The 13817-nt window shown below is 53.9% G+C and overlaps 1 protein-coding gene across 1 annotated transcript in view; it reads right to left on the bottom strand.

Annotated features, from left to right (window-relative positions):
* LOC103173137 (protein phosphatase 1 regulatory subunit 15B-like) overlaps window positions 1-4501 on the bottom strand; it is a 6446-nt gene extending 1945 nt beyond the window's left edge. Inside the window, exon 1 of the mRNA XM_007885803.2 lies at window positions 4181-4501. The gene's annotated coding sequence lies outside the window, so the exon portion shown is untranslated. The remainder of the gene's footprint in view (window positions 1-4180) is intronic.
* Between the last annotated feature and the right edge of the window lie 9316 nt (window positions 4502-13817).

Raw genomic sequence — 13817 nt, 5'->3', positions numbered from 1 at the left:
TTTGAGACATCCTCCCAACGTAAAAGGTTATGGATCAGGTGTAAGATTGCTGTGTGTGCGTGAGGAGTCCGAGGCTGGCTGCCCGCGACTTTTACCTCTGATCTTGCCTTGTGGCGTCTGCCGATGGGGCCGAGGGGGCTGTGAGTCCGGTCTTGGGGGCCTCGCCGCCCTCCTTTACACTGGATGTCGTGGGGCCAACTTCCGAGGTAGATGAGAGGCCTTCCTCACTGCGCAACACAAGGCAAGACGGTGTCAGGCTTAACATCACAAGAAAGCTTCGGAAATAGTTTCTCTCTGTCTGTGTGGGGGTGTGTGTACGTGTGTGTGTGCGTGTGTGTATATGTGTGTGTGTGTGTGTAGGCCCTATGGCCAATTTGATCTCAACCTTGTTTGTGGTTAACCAATCCTCCCTACCCCCCCCTCCCACCATCCAACCAACACGGTCACTGCAGGTGAATCCAGTTGTGTGAGATACGAATGCCCTCACTCCCCTGTAACACTCCTTTTTCCTCCGCACCCTCCCCACGCACGCCCGCCATCTCCCTCCCCCCCAACTGCCAAGAGCTATTAAAAGTACCTACTTTGTGCATGTTTTTGTGTCAGGACGTTTGTCGGGGGAGGAGGAGGAGAGGGCAGGCTCTGGGGGGGAGCCGTTGAGCACTGAGCTGCCCCCTGCTGTCCCCACGATGGCCTGGTCTTTGCCCGTGTGAGGTGGCTACCCACGGAGTTGGCACTCGCTGCCTTCTTGTCACCCTGCTGTTGGTTGGTCAACGTACCCAAGGTCCCCGGACAGCCTACACACAGGAGAGAGGAACTTAATAATAATAACCCTCTGTTTGAACGCGCTCTATCACGTCTTCGAGCGTCTCAAAGCGCTTCACGGACTACACTGTCAAAGGAATTGACTGTGTATCATTGTGGGCGCGCAGCAGCAGTCCCCACAAACAGTCTGGATTGAGTGACCAATTTATTTTATTATTTTTTACGAGGATTATTACCTCCTGGAAAAGCGATCCGCCAATCGACTAACGACCAGTTCCTACTTACTGAGTAAACAGAGGTCGTGTTGTGTGTAGTAAGGAAACTTGCCAAAGGTTTCACCTGTTCCCACCGGGAATCGAACCCAGGGTCTCTCGCTTGCTCTAACTACTGAGCTACAGGACTCCACTTTGGAGGCATTGGCTCCACCAACGACTTGTATTTACACAGCGTTTTGAAATGCTCAACGGTGGCGGAGCCCGAAGCCAAGCCGTTAGCACGGTCAAAGAGGAAGGTCTTCAGTTGTGATCTAAAAGAGGGAAGGAGGAGGTGGTGGGGGGCGAAGCGGAGAGATTGGGGAAGGGAGTTCCAAAGCTTCGGGGATCAGTGGCTGAAAGCGCAGCCGTTGATGGTGGGAGTGGAGATCAGTGAGGGCCGGAGACATTAAGATCACAACACAGCTATGAAGTTGGCCCTTTTTGATCTCAAACTGGACGGACGCTTCACCCAGACATCACAGGTCTTACAGCGCGAGGCGTGTTCATGGGTGTTCAAGGCGTGTGGGAGGTCACGCTCACCTTCCTGCGCTGCTGGCTTGCTGTGTGCATCACCGCTGCTCTGTAGTTCATCCTCCAACGGGGAATTGGTTTCCATGGACACCGGAGAGTTTGTGCGCAAGCGACCAGAGGGGCTGCAGCAAACAACGTGCGTTAGTAACAGTAATATACCATAGACTATAATCACTGCATTTGCTACGGTGCCTTGTCACGTCGTCGAGACGTCTCCCAAGTGCGAGCGCTGCACAGGATATGCACTGTAAAGCGAATTGACGGCGCATTTTGCGGCCAATTGCGTACAGATAGGGAAGGAGTCAAGGTGCGAAGGGAAGTGTGTGGGAAGGACGTGTGTGTAATACTCGTGCCGGTTAAAACTGAGCTTCTGCGGTCACACGGATTGAACAACAACTTCTCTGCCCCGGGTGCAGGCACCAGGACCAGAACCCTCTCGCTTACCCGGCCTGGGAGGCAAAGCTGGCGAACACGGCCCACCCCTCCATGGGCGGGGGTGAGGTGGGGGGATCCGTGCTGTCCCACACGCTCAGCCCAGCGTCAGACACGCTCTGGCCACTCGCTGCCTTCGACGCTGGGACGCTGTCAAAGTTGGCAGTCCAGCCGGTTTCTGGGCGGGGGGAACGGGGGGAGACAGAAGACGAGACAAAGCGTTTGCGAGCGAGAGATACATTCACGCGTAGGCAACAGGGAGCGCAGGAAGTGCCCACAATTAATCCTTCCCCGAAGCACAGAGTCAGCCCGTTAATAAGACGCTATTTGGAAGAGAGCAGGGAGTGTTTATCCGGGCTCCAACCTCATCCCGGCTGCTTCGCTGTCGGTGAGTTGCCGTGTCTGACTGCAGACCATTTGCCTCACTTCAACAACAACGACAGATGACATTCACACGTCAGGAGGATGTCCCAAGGCGCTGGACAGTCGGGGATTCGCGCCTGAGCTGGGGGTTGGGGTCAGGAGATGGAGGCGGGGGGCTGTGGGGCTGGGGGGGGAGGTGGAGGGCAGAGCACTCACCTTTATTCAGCTCCATCTCCACCTTGTCATCGCTGGGCTTAACAGGCCTCAATGTTCCCTCCTCTTCTTCCTCCTCCTCCGAGTCCCTGCTCCCCTCACTGTCCGTGCTCCCAGAACTCCTGCAACACGTCACACGCAAACACACACACACTGAGATCAGAGCAGTGAGACCCACACCGAGAGCCTCAGACAGGTCAACAACAACTACAGCTTGGTATTTACACAGCTCCTCTGTCCCGGAGTGCTCGACAGTGACCGTAAGAGTCGAAGAGGAAGGTCTTTCAGATCAGATAGTATCAGTGCCTCCTGTGAAGATCCCACCCCCTTCTCCACTCTCCTCCCCCATAACTCAGCTGCGCTCACTTTCAAGACTTAAGGCATAGGCACGTGGGGAGGTCCTGTGAAACTACAGACTAAGTAGGTCTCCAAGGGAGACGAGGAGAGTTCAGGGGGAATGTTTTCACCCAGAGAGCAGGTGGGGGTGTGGAATCCTCTGCCAAAGTAAGGTGGTGGAGATTGAGACCATTGTAGCTTTCAAGAGGGAAGTAAATCAGACGAGAGAGAGAGAGAGAGAGAGGGGGATTGAAGGGTAAGGCAGGACGGAGAGACTAAAACAATATCCTTGTTCGCCACGCAGTGGAAAAAAAAGTTCCTATTCGAGGTGTCACGAGATTTCATATGAAAGAGCTCCAGGAGGGTCACTGTCTTAACCTTGTGGTGAAACAATAACTTAATTGCTTTCTGTGAATGATTGGTATCAATGCTGTGTAACGAGACACCATCCCTCGCGCACACACAGGCGCATACACACTGACCTGGGCGTGCGAGGGGCGTTAGTGGCAAAGCGAAGCTCCTTCTCCTGCCACACGTCCTCCTCATCGGAACCTTCCTCATCATTGAACTGCCGGATTTTCTCCTTCCAACATTCCTCAAAGAGGTTTGTGTTGGGCTGAAAGAAGCCAACAGTAAAGCATTACCAGCCGGAGAGGATTAGGCGCAGCTTGGCAAGAGCCAAGGCTTGGGGGAAGCCCAGAGCGTGCGTTTGGGGGGGTAACTGCTGGAGTCTAACCAGCTAAACCCACATAGTTTACCGTTGCGAGCACTCTCTGCTTGTCCAGCTGGGACCACGCTGGGCTTTGGTTTGCAGGGCTAACGGGAGCTGAGTGACTGGTCTGCCCGTCCAGGTCTGGCCGATGAGCCAGGCTTTGCGGCGCTGTCAGCAGCAGTGCTCTAGAGTACTGTGGTCCCGTGTGGCTCAGGAACCAAACTACCGCGAATAAGGCATTACCATTCCCTCCCCGCAAGGAGGTGTAGCCCACTAGGGAGCTGAGCAGTAAACCCTTTGGAGAGTATGAAAACAAGAGTCTTTGAACCATAAAGCCATTATCATTAAAAGCAAGCAAAAAGGGCGAAAAAACAAGGAACAAAAGCACAGACACGTCACATGCCCACATGGGAAGGACTGTATTAGAGGGAGAGAAGGGGAAGAGAGCACGGGATTAGGTGGGGGGTGTGTGTGTAGGATTAGGGTCTGTTTATCTGAAGAAGAATGGTAACTCCAAATTTCTGTGGCTTTATGGTTCGAAGCCCAAACTTCCTCACTGGATAGGGCAGGGTTTAGGCCCTTGGGGCGCCTCCATCTTGACGTCCGCTGACATGCCGAGGGTCTTTGGGGGTCCCTGGTTGAAGCTGGGGCTGCTTTCCTTCTTCTCCGAATCTTCTACTAGTTGGCTCTTCCAAACGCTCTTGCTCCCAATCCACAGGAGCCTGAATGGCATCCCGGTTGCTGTCACCACATGGACCAGGGCAGACATCAGCTGTTCCACACACCGCCTCCCGGTGGAGAACAGGGTCTGTCCCATAAGCAAGCAGCCCGTCATCAAGCCGGCGGCCAAGTGGGGGATCCAGGATAGATGGACCTTCATTCTGGGGCTCTTCAGTCTGTCACAAGCTCCGAATATAAGACGGTCATTCATTGTAATCTTCACCTGTTGGCGTCTCAGTCAGCGGATTTATTTCTCTGCGCAAATGAGGGAAACGAGATATTATTAACAATTAATAACAATACTCCTGGTATTCGATACGGCCCCTCATCCCGTCGTTGTCGAGACGCCGCAAAGGGCTTCACGGGATACGCTGCGAAAGTGGAGCGACTGTGCAACTTGGGGTGGGGGGGGGGGGGGTGTGGGGGGCGAGACTCACAGCCGCGTCCCCACAAACAGTCGGCGATTCAGTGACCAAATTATTATTTCTTTTTTTAAAAAAAAAGTCAGTCGCGCTCCAGGCCGGGGAGCGTCATCCGCCCGTCGACAGGCAGCCGGGTTCCTGCTCGCTGCCGGGGTCGGGGTCTCGCCCTGACCTGCCCAGGAATTGAACCTCTTGCTCGCGAGGGGGGAGGTGGGGGGGGGGGTACCCTCTAACCCTCTGCGCTGTGGGAAGACTCCACAATGGGATGAGAGCCACAATGTGAGTCACTGACAGGACTCAGTGAGTTAGTTTGGCACATTACATCAGCTGTTGTTGTCACAGAAACACACACACACACACACACACCGGATCACGTGCAGCCGAAGGCTGGAAGGGGAACGGCCGAGGCAGGAGGACAGGGCTGGGATGTGGGTGAGGAGAGGAGAGGAGAGACCGGACTTTCGCTGGTTCTCGCTGTGGTTTCAGCCTCATTCTCCCGCCTGTGGGTATCGCAGACCCCAAGCCAGTCGCTCAGCGGCTGATCACAAAGCCCCCTGTGAGGTGTCTCCCGTTCCCAGGGAGACGGGCGTCACCAAATACAAGTCACTACACGCTGAGTGTACTTCGTCCCTTGGGTGCAGTGTTTTCCTGAGCGATAATGATCGCGTCTTCGAGGCGTCTCAAAGCGCTTCACGGGATACACTGTAAAGTGAATTGACTGTGTATTTTGTGGGCGAAACGCGGCAGCCGACTGCGCACAGCGGCGTCCCCACAAACAGCCGTGGACTGAGTGACCAATTTATTATTATTATTATTATTATTATGGGGGGAGGAGGAGAGAGATTATATACCCCCGGAAAGCGAACCGCCAATCAACTGACAACTGGGGGTCTAACTTACTGCTGAGTAAACACAGTGATATAATATCGTTCCATTATTCTGTAACTACACATTATTAACGAAACATTGTTCGTTAACATTGTTTTACTCCTTAAAACGCAGTATGGCATCGCTCCTTATACCGTGACTGCAGGGGGGAGACACCGACTCTCCCCCTGTAAACCACACACTGACAAGAAACTTACAGCCACATTTATTCACCGCAAATGAGCATTTTAACCCCTTTTTTTAAATACATTATAAGGCGATTTAGAGGAAATTAAGAGAATGTTTGACCCCACACACACACACACAGACAGACACACACACACAGACACACACACACACAGACACACACACAGACAGACACAGACAGACACACACACACAGACAGACACAGATAGATAGACACACACAGACATACACACACACAGACAGACAGACACACACACACAGACAGACAGACACACACACACACACAGACAGATAGACAGACACACACACACAGACACACAGATAGACAGATACACACACACAGACACACACACACAGACAGACACACACATAGACAGACATACACACACAGACACACAGATAGACAGACACACACACACACACAGACAGACACACAGATAGACATACACACACAGACAGACACACACACACACACAGACAGACAGACAGACATATACATAGACACAGACACAGAACACACACACAGAGCAGAGGCCATGAGAGTGAGTTGTGAACTGATAAACACCAATCAATCAATCGATCAATTCTTTCCAATCAATTAAATCCCCCACTTCCCCCCCTCCCCCATCCCCCCCTCACCCCCCCACCCCCCCCCACCCCCCCCCCCCATCCCCCCTCCCCCCCCCCCCCTCACCCCCCCCCCCACCCCCCATCCCCCCCCCTCCCCCCCCACACCCCCTCTCTGGATTCGGTGCTTTAAATACACATTGTTATTATTGTTGTGGTAGTTGTTGTTGTTGTCTCTCACCCTCTCTCTCTCCGATGGTCTCCGGGAGTTTGGAGTCGGTTTTGGGGTTCACGTCCTCTTTGAAACCCCAAATGATGATTGTGGTCTCTTCTCTCTGTGTCGGTGACAGTGGACATCGGGACTCGTTCAGCAAAAGCCATCGGTACATCAGCGATCGGTCAAACTGAGAGCCGAGGGTTAGGCTGTGTCTGTGTCTGTGTCTGTGTCTGTGTCTGTGGCTGTGTCTGTGTGTCTGTGTCTCTCTCTCTGTGTCTCTCACTGTGTGTCTCTGTCTCTCTGTCTGTGTCTCTCTGTCTTTCTCTGTGTCTCTGTCTGTGTGTGTGTGGCTGTGTCTCTCTGTCTCTCTCTCTCTGTCTCTGTCTCTCTCTGTGTCTGTGTCTGTGTGTGTGGCTGAGTGTTGAGTGACCCTCTGGGCTGTGGCTGTGTCTCTGTCTCTCTCTGTGTCTGTGTCTCTCTCTATGTCTGTGTGTGTGGCTGAGTGTTGACTGACGCTGTGGCTGTGTCTCTCTCTCTGTGTCTCTCTGTGTCTGTGTCTCTCTGTGTCTGTGGCTGAGTGTTGGCTGTGGCTGTGTCTCTCTCTCTCTCTCTGTCTCTCTCTATGTCTGTCTCTGTGTCTGTGTCTGTGTGTCTGTGTCTGAGTGTTGGCTGTGTCTGTGGCTGTGGCTGAGTGTCTGTGGCTGTGGCTGAGTGTTGGCTGTGTCTCTCTCTCTCTCTCTCTCTGTCTCTCTGTGTGTCTGTGTGTGTGGCTGAGTGCTGGCTGTGTCTGTGTCTCTGTCTCTCTCTCTGTGTGTCTGTGGCTGTGGCTGAGTGTTGGCTGTGTCTCTCTCTCTCTCTCTGTCTCTCTCTATGTCTGTGTCTGTGTGTCTGTGTCTGTGGCTGAGTGTTGGCTGTGTCTCTCTCTCTGTCTCTCTCTATGTCTGTGTCTGTGTGTCTGTGTCTGTGTGTCTGTGGCTGTGGCTGAGTGTTGGCTGTGGCTGAGTGTTGGCTGTGTCTCTCTCTCTCTCTCTCTCTCTCTGTCTCTCTCTATGTCTGTGTCTGTGGCTGAGTGTTGGCTGTGGCTGTGTCTCTGTCTCTCTCTCTGTCTCTCTCTATGTCTGTGTCTGTGGCTGAGTGTTGGCTGTGTCTGTGTCTGTGGCTGAGTGTTGGCTGTGGCTGTGTCTCTCTCTCTCTCTCTCTCTGTCTCTCTCTATGTCTGTGTCTGTGGCTGAGTGTTGGCTGTGGCTGTGTCTGTGTCTCTGTCTCTCTCTCTGTGTGTCTGTGTGTCTGTGTCTGTGGCTGAGTGTTGGCTGTGGCTGTGTCTGTGGCTGTTATAAGGAGCGCTGTGGGAGGGGATATTGTGTTGGTTTCGGATCTCTGGGGATTACAGTCACTTCGTTGGGATTTTCCTTCCCATTGGTTTGCAATGTGTCCACATAAGGCAATGGGAGGGGAATAAACCCATATATGTGGACAGAGGTCATATTTCCTGTCCATTTACACACTCACTGACGTAATCCCTCTCTCTCTCTTCATGTACTACGTGTCTCTCTCAGCGTCTGTGTGTGTGTGTGTGTGTCATGTGTGCGTGTGTGTGTGTGTGTCATGTGTGTGCGTGTGTCATGGTCAGCTCCAACCGGTCCGAAACCGCCTTCCCTTTGGGTCAGGGCGAGACCTCAGGGCGAAGGTTTCCTCGCTGAGCGCTCCTGTTGATCGCGATCGGGTGTGGGGGGTGTGGGGGGGGAATCGCCTTTCGGGGCTAATAACCTCCTCCGAGGAAAAATATTTCCCCCCCCACCCCCACCCCCACCCCCAAAAAAAATTAAAAATAACAACGGATTGCGCCCGGAATTGGCCCCCAAATTGCAGTCGACCTGCGAAGCGCTTTGAGCCGTCTCAAAGACCGTGAAAAGGCGCTGCGTCGCATTCAAGGGTTATTATTATGTTATTATATTATTATTATTGTATACGGGGGTTTGAAATGGCGCCGTAGCACATTGGGAGGACATCTCAAAGTGCTTCACTGGGGTTCCCCGCGCAGTGCGGTGACTGTGTATTTTTGTCGGAGCGGTTTCTCTTCCCTTTCGACAGCGACCGATCGAAAAGGGGCATCGGATCAGAAAGCGAAACTGGTTATCTGCTTTCTTTCAGTTACTTTCAGTTTTAAACGTAAGGTAAAGGGAATTCTTTCTCTTTCAGATCTGGCCCCAACATCCGTCGCCCCCCTCCCCCCCCTTCGTTCGTTTAACCCCGCACGGTACAGTTTGGCGTAGCGGTGAGGGCACTCGCCTTCGCCAGCGAGAGGGACGCAGGTGGTCAATTCGCGGGCAGGTTGGGGGCGAAACCTTAGGCGAGTTGCCTTACTCCACACACACACACACACACACACACACGCGCCTCTGTTTACTCGGCAGTAAGTAGGATGTTAGTCGGGGGTAATAATCCCTCCCCCCCCCCCCCCCCGACCCCCACCCCAAAAATACTATTAATAATAATTTGATCACTCGATACAAAACCGTTTGCGGGACACGGCTGTACGCAATTGTCTGCTGCCAAAAGGTACAGTCAATTCACGTCTCAGTGTGTTACTATTATTATTATTATTATTATTATTATTATATCCCGTGAAGCGCTTCGAGACGTCTCGATGACGTGACGGGGCGCTGTATATCGGACACGAGGACTATTATTACATTATGAGCATTTGGAAAGCGTGGAGCAATACAGGAAGCAGCCAGAAGCTGTCTCTGCAACACCACAAAGCCATCGAACATCTCGACAAGCGACAGAGAGACAGACAGACAGACAGACAGACAGACAGAGAGAGAGACAGAGACAGAGAGAGAGGCCGAGAGAATGGACCGAGATTTGACATTCAGCTCTGGAAGGTGGGTATCTGTAGGGTGTGGGGGAGGGCAGGGTCAAGAGTGACTGCGATGGGTGACTCTCTCTCCCCTCCCACCCCACAGGCCATCAGCCAAGTGTTTAGGCTTTTTTGTAAGGAACAAAGGCCCTTGAAGTCTCGGTGTCATCACCTTCAGATGGGAAAATTGGGGCAAATTGTAAGAGACGGGGTGGGGGTGGGGGTGGGGGTGGGGGGGTTGTTGTGGGGGGGAAAGGCTTTGAGACGATGGGAAACGAGGAGAAAAAGTCGTCTGCAGCTCGACTTCTCTTCTTTCCAGCGTATTTGCGGTCGGGAATACGCAGCCACAAAACGTATCAGCGGTAATGTTAGCGCTAAGCGTTCGATAACGGGCAACTGCATCGCCAAAGCTCTCCCAAAAGCGCTTCGTTAGGGTTTCACTGTTAAGCGTAGTGACCGTGTGCGTCCTACACAGGTGAACGCAGGGGGCCGGGTCCTCAATATCATGTCGCGCTGCAGCACAGTGGTCTCCCAAGAGGAACCCGGGTTCGATTCCCGGGTGGAACAGGTGAAACCTTTGGCAAGTTTCCTTACTACACACACACACACACACACACACGTCTCTGTTTACTCAGTCGTGAGTAGGAATCCGGTCGTTAGTCGATTGGCGGATCGCATTCCAGGAGGTAATAATACCTCGTAAAAAAAAAAATTGGGTCACTCAATCCACGACTGCTTGTGGGGACGCTGCTGCGCGCAATTGGCTGCCCACACAGTCACTACACTTTGCAGTGTACGCCGAGAAGGGCTTTGAGACGGCTCGACGACGTGATGAGGGGCTGTGTCAAACGCAGGGGTTATTATTATAATAATAACTCAATGTGGCTGGAGGCATCAGCCTGGACTGCGAGGTCAAAGCCCCTGAAGTGGGGTTGGGAGGGGGTTGGGGTTGGGGGATTGGGGGGGGATTTGAACCGACAGCCGATAGAACCGGGGAAGAGGGAACTGTTGGAGGGTTTATGGGAGATTTTTTGACGTGAGAACGCACAACTATTATTTGCGGAGACCAGACCCACTCAGGAAGAGGGAAAAAAAAACCCAAACCACTTTGACCTTGAAAGCCTCTAAACTCTGGCACAAAGCCCAACGGCCAAACAATGGAGCCCACGAAACAAGGCAACGGCCTGGCCACCTGTCCCCCCGCCGATAAATATAGAGCCAGGCCCTGGGGGCTGAGCGGGAGGGGGTGGGGGGGGGTTCACAAGGGTCCGCTGCCTGGGTCTCGCATTGACGTTTAACCAATTCACAACCAGAAACCATGTGCGCCCCCTTCGTCTCTCTTCTTTGGATGTTGCACCTCCCCCAGGGGTTGGAATTGGGGTTGGTACACACACACACACAGGCGCACACCGCCCACCCCTTCCTTCCCATTCTGTCCCCGTCTCACCCTCGCAACCCCCTCCCCCCACCACCCCCACCACCCCCCCAACCCCACGGTTTGGGATGGGACTGGAGCACTCGGAGTCACTACCCCACGTGAATGAAAGCTCTTGTCGTCGTCGTTGTTGTTGGATTATCCTCAACAACCAACACATTGCATTCACACGGCGCCTTTCATGTTGGGAGGACGTCCCCAGGCGCTGGACACTCGAGGGTTTGGACCCGAGCTGGGGGTTGGGATCAGGAGGGGGCAGGGTAGGGGTAAGAAGGGTGACCGAAGGTGTGGTCGAAGAGGAGGAGTGTGGAGCCCACTGAGCAGAGGGAGCACTCACTTGTATTGGTACAATATCCCTGTCACTGGTTAGGTACTAGTGTGTGTGTGTGTGGGGGGGGGGGGGGGGGGGGGGGTGGGGGGTGAGGGGGGGAATATATTGTTGTGTGCAAATCAGCTGCCGGATTGCCTTATGAATACACACTACACGCTACATTTAACAGTGATGTGTAGTGACTGTATGGGCAAACATGGCGGCCAAATTGCGCCCAGTGACGTACCTGAGCGATTTTATCTGGGGTTGGGTCGGGGGTCGGGGGTGGGGGTGGGTGGGGGGGGGGAGTTGTCAGCCGCGGTATTAGGAGACAGAGAGAGACAGAGATGAAAAACTCCTTCTCTTCTCGAGGAGTGAGTTGGACAGAGTAGCCTGGGTCGCCGAAGCGGATCGTCGCAGATTGCCTGGGAATGCCAGGAATCCGGGATGATCACATTCCGCTGGGAACTCGAACCTCAACTGGAATCCCACGAATATTGGACACGGATAACTGGAATTTGCTCCATTTGGCCGCAAGGGAGCCAGGGGAATGCCCAGGATCCCGGGATTCATGCCTGAGCTCGGACACGGGAATTAGCTGCGGAATGTAACACGGGGCTGTTTGTACGGGGGTGGGGGGTGGGGGGGAGGAGGAGGGGGAGTGGGTGAAGGGAGGGAGGAATTGTCTGTGATGGGAGTGTGTGTGTGTGTGTGTGTCAGCGAGTGAGTGAGTGCGCATTTACACGTGTGATTGTGTGTTCTAGTCAGTGTGTACGTGTGCGCGAGTATGTCAGCGTGTGAGTGCGTGTGCGAGAGTGGCGGGTCAGTGTGGGAGTGATTGTGCGCATGTTCGAGTGTGCGTGTGTGAGTGCGTGTACGTGAGAGTGTGTGGGCGATTGTGTGTTTCAGCGAGTGTGTCTCTGAGGATGTGTGTGGGGGATAATTAAGAATAATTCCTTGCGTTAGATACAGCACCTTCCCCGTCATCTCAAAAAAAGTGCTTCCCAGGATGCACATGTAGTAACTGTATGTTTTTATAGGGCAAATGCAAAGATAGAGCTTGCTTTATATAGCACTGTGGCCAGAAGAGATTCTCGAGAGGCATTCCTCTTTTCCCAAAATTGCCGGATGATTTAAAGCCCTTAAGGTCCGCCTGAACGGGGCACAGACAGGGAACTTGGTTTGACGCCTCAAGATTACAAGACTTTGGTGGGGGGGGCCTTGTTCCCGTGAAGCGCAATGACGTGATAATAATAATCCCGGCATTTGAACACAGCACCTGATCACGTCTTCGAGACGTCTCAAAGCGCCGCACAGGATACACTGTGAAGTGTATGTTTCGTGGGCGAAACGCGGCAGCCGATTGCACACAGAGACACGTCCCCACAAACGGCCGTGGATTGAGTCACCTATTTATTTATTCTGACCCCCAGAAAGTAATTCATCCGCCAGTCGACTTACAACCGAGTTCCTACTTAACATTAGGTAAACTGAGGCGTGTGCGTGTGCGCGTGTGTGTGTGGTAAGGAAACTCGCCTACGATTTCGCCCCGACCCGCCCAGGAATCCCGAGCGCTCTGACCACGGAGCTACGGGCATCGCCGCAGTCTTAGAGTGACAGGGGCGCTGTATCAAAACAAGGCGAGGATTAAAGCCGAGGCTTTTCCCAGCGGGAAAAGGTGGACTTCCCCTTTAAAAGGCGACGGGAATGCTCCATTGTGTTTCGTTGTCCGCTCGGCTGGTGCGGAGGGTCTGGTTTGACCAGGAAACACATTGAGTTACGTCAGGTCCAGTGGGAGCCACAAGGCAGTGGTTCCTGAGGCTGTCGTTTGTTTCCTCCCCGAACCCATTCCCAAATCCCGGAAGATCCCAGACCAGGAGAGGGGAGAGAAGGGGTCGCTCTCCTGTGAGCCCACCCTCTTCCCTCTCTCCCCAACCCCAAGGAGAAAGTTAGCCATCGATCGCAGCTCTCCTCCGCCCCCCCCCCGGCCCGGACCGGCAAAGCAGGTTGTTGGGTCATGTCAAGCCAGTGAAGCCAAGCCAATCCCCTCGGTAGGAAATGTCAGAGGGAAGAGGTTAGTCACAGCGATTACCCCCTCCCCTCGAGGGCTCGGGCACTAACACCCCCCGCCCCACCCAACGGACAACAGGAGCTTTGTTCCAACCCCTCTGACACCACCCCCCCCCCTAACGGACGACGGGAGCTTCGTTCCAACCCCTCTCCCCAAGGACAACATCTCTGACAACGCAATAGCTCTCCCCAGCACTGGGCTGGAGTGTGAGTTCAGAGTCGCTGTGTGTGTGTGTGTTTGTATACGTGTGTGTGTGCGTGTTATTCGCGTGTGTGTCCGTGTGAACGTGTGTCCGTGTATGTGTTTCGGGGGGGTGGGGGTGGCAGACGGAGCTGGGGGTGGAGGTGACCGTCAGCACGATTAAACAGGAAGGTCTTTAGGCAGGATTTGTACGTGCGGAGGGAGGGAGGGAGGGAGTGGGTAAGGTGGAGGGATCGAGGGAAAGAGTTCCGGAGTTTCGGGGAGTTGGGGGCTGAAGGCCCGGCCACCGATGGTGGAGCGGAGGGAGGGGGACGAGGGATGACCCCCAACGCGG

Source organism: Callorhinchus milii, unplaced genomic scaffold (assembly GCF_018977255.1).
Source record: "Callorhinchus milii isolate IMCB2004 unplaced genomic scaffold, IMCB_Cmil_1.0 Scaffold31, whole genome shotgun sequence".
Lineage (NCBI taxonomy): Eukaryota > Metazoa > Chordata > Chondrichthyes > Chimaeriformes > Callorhinchidae > Callorhinchus > Callorhinchus milii.
This window is presented reverse-complemented; position numbering and strand designations above follow the sequence as displayed.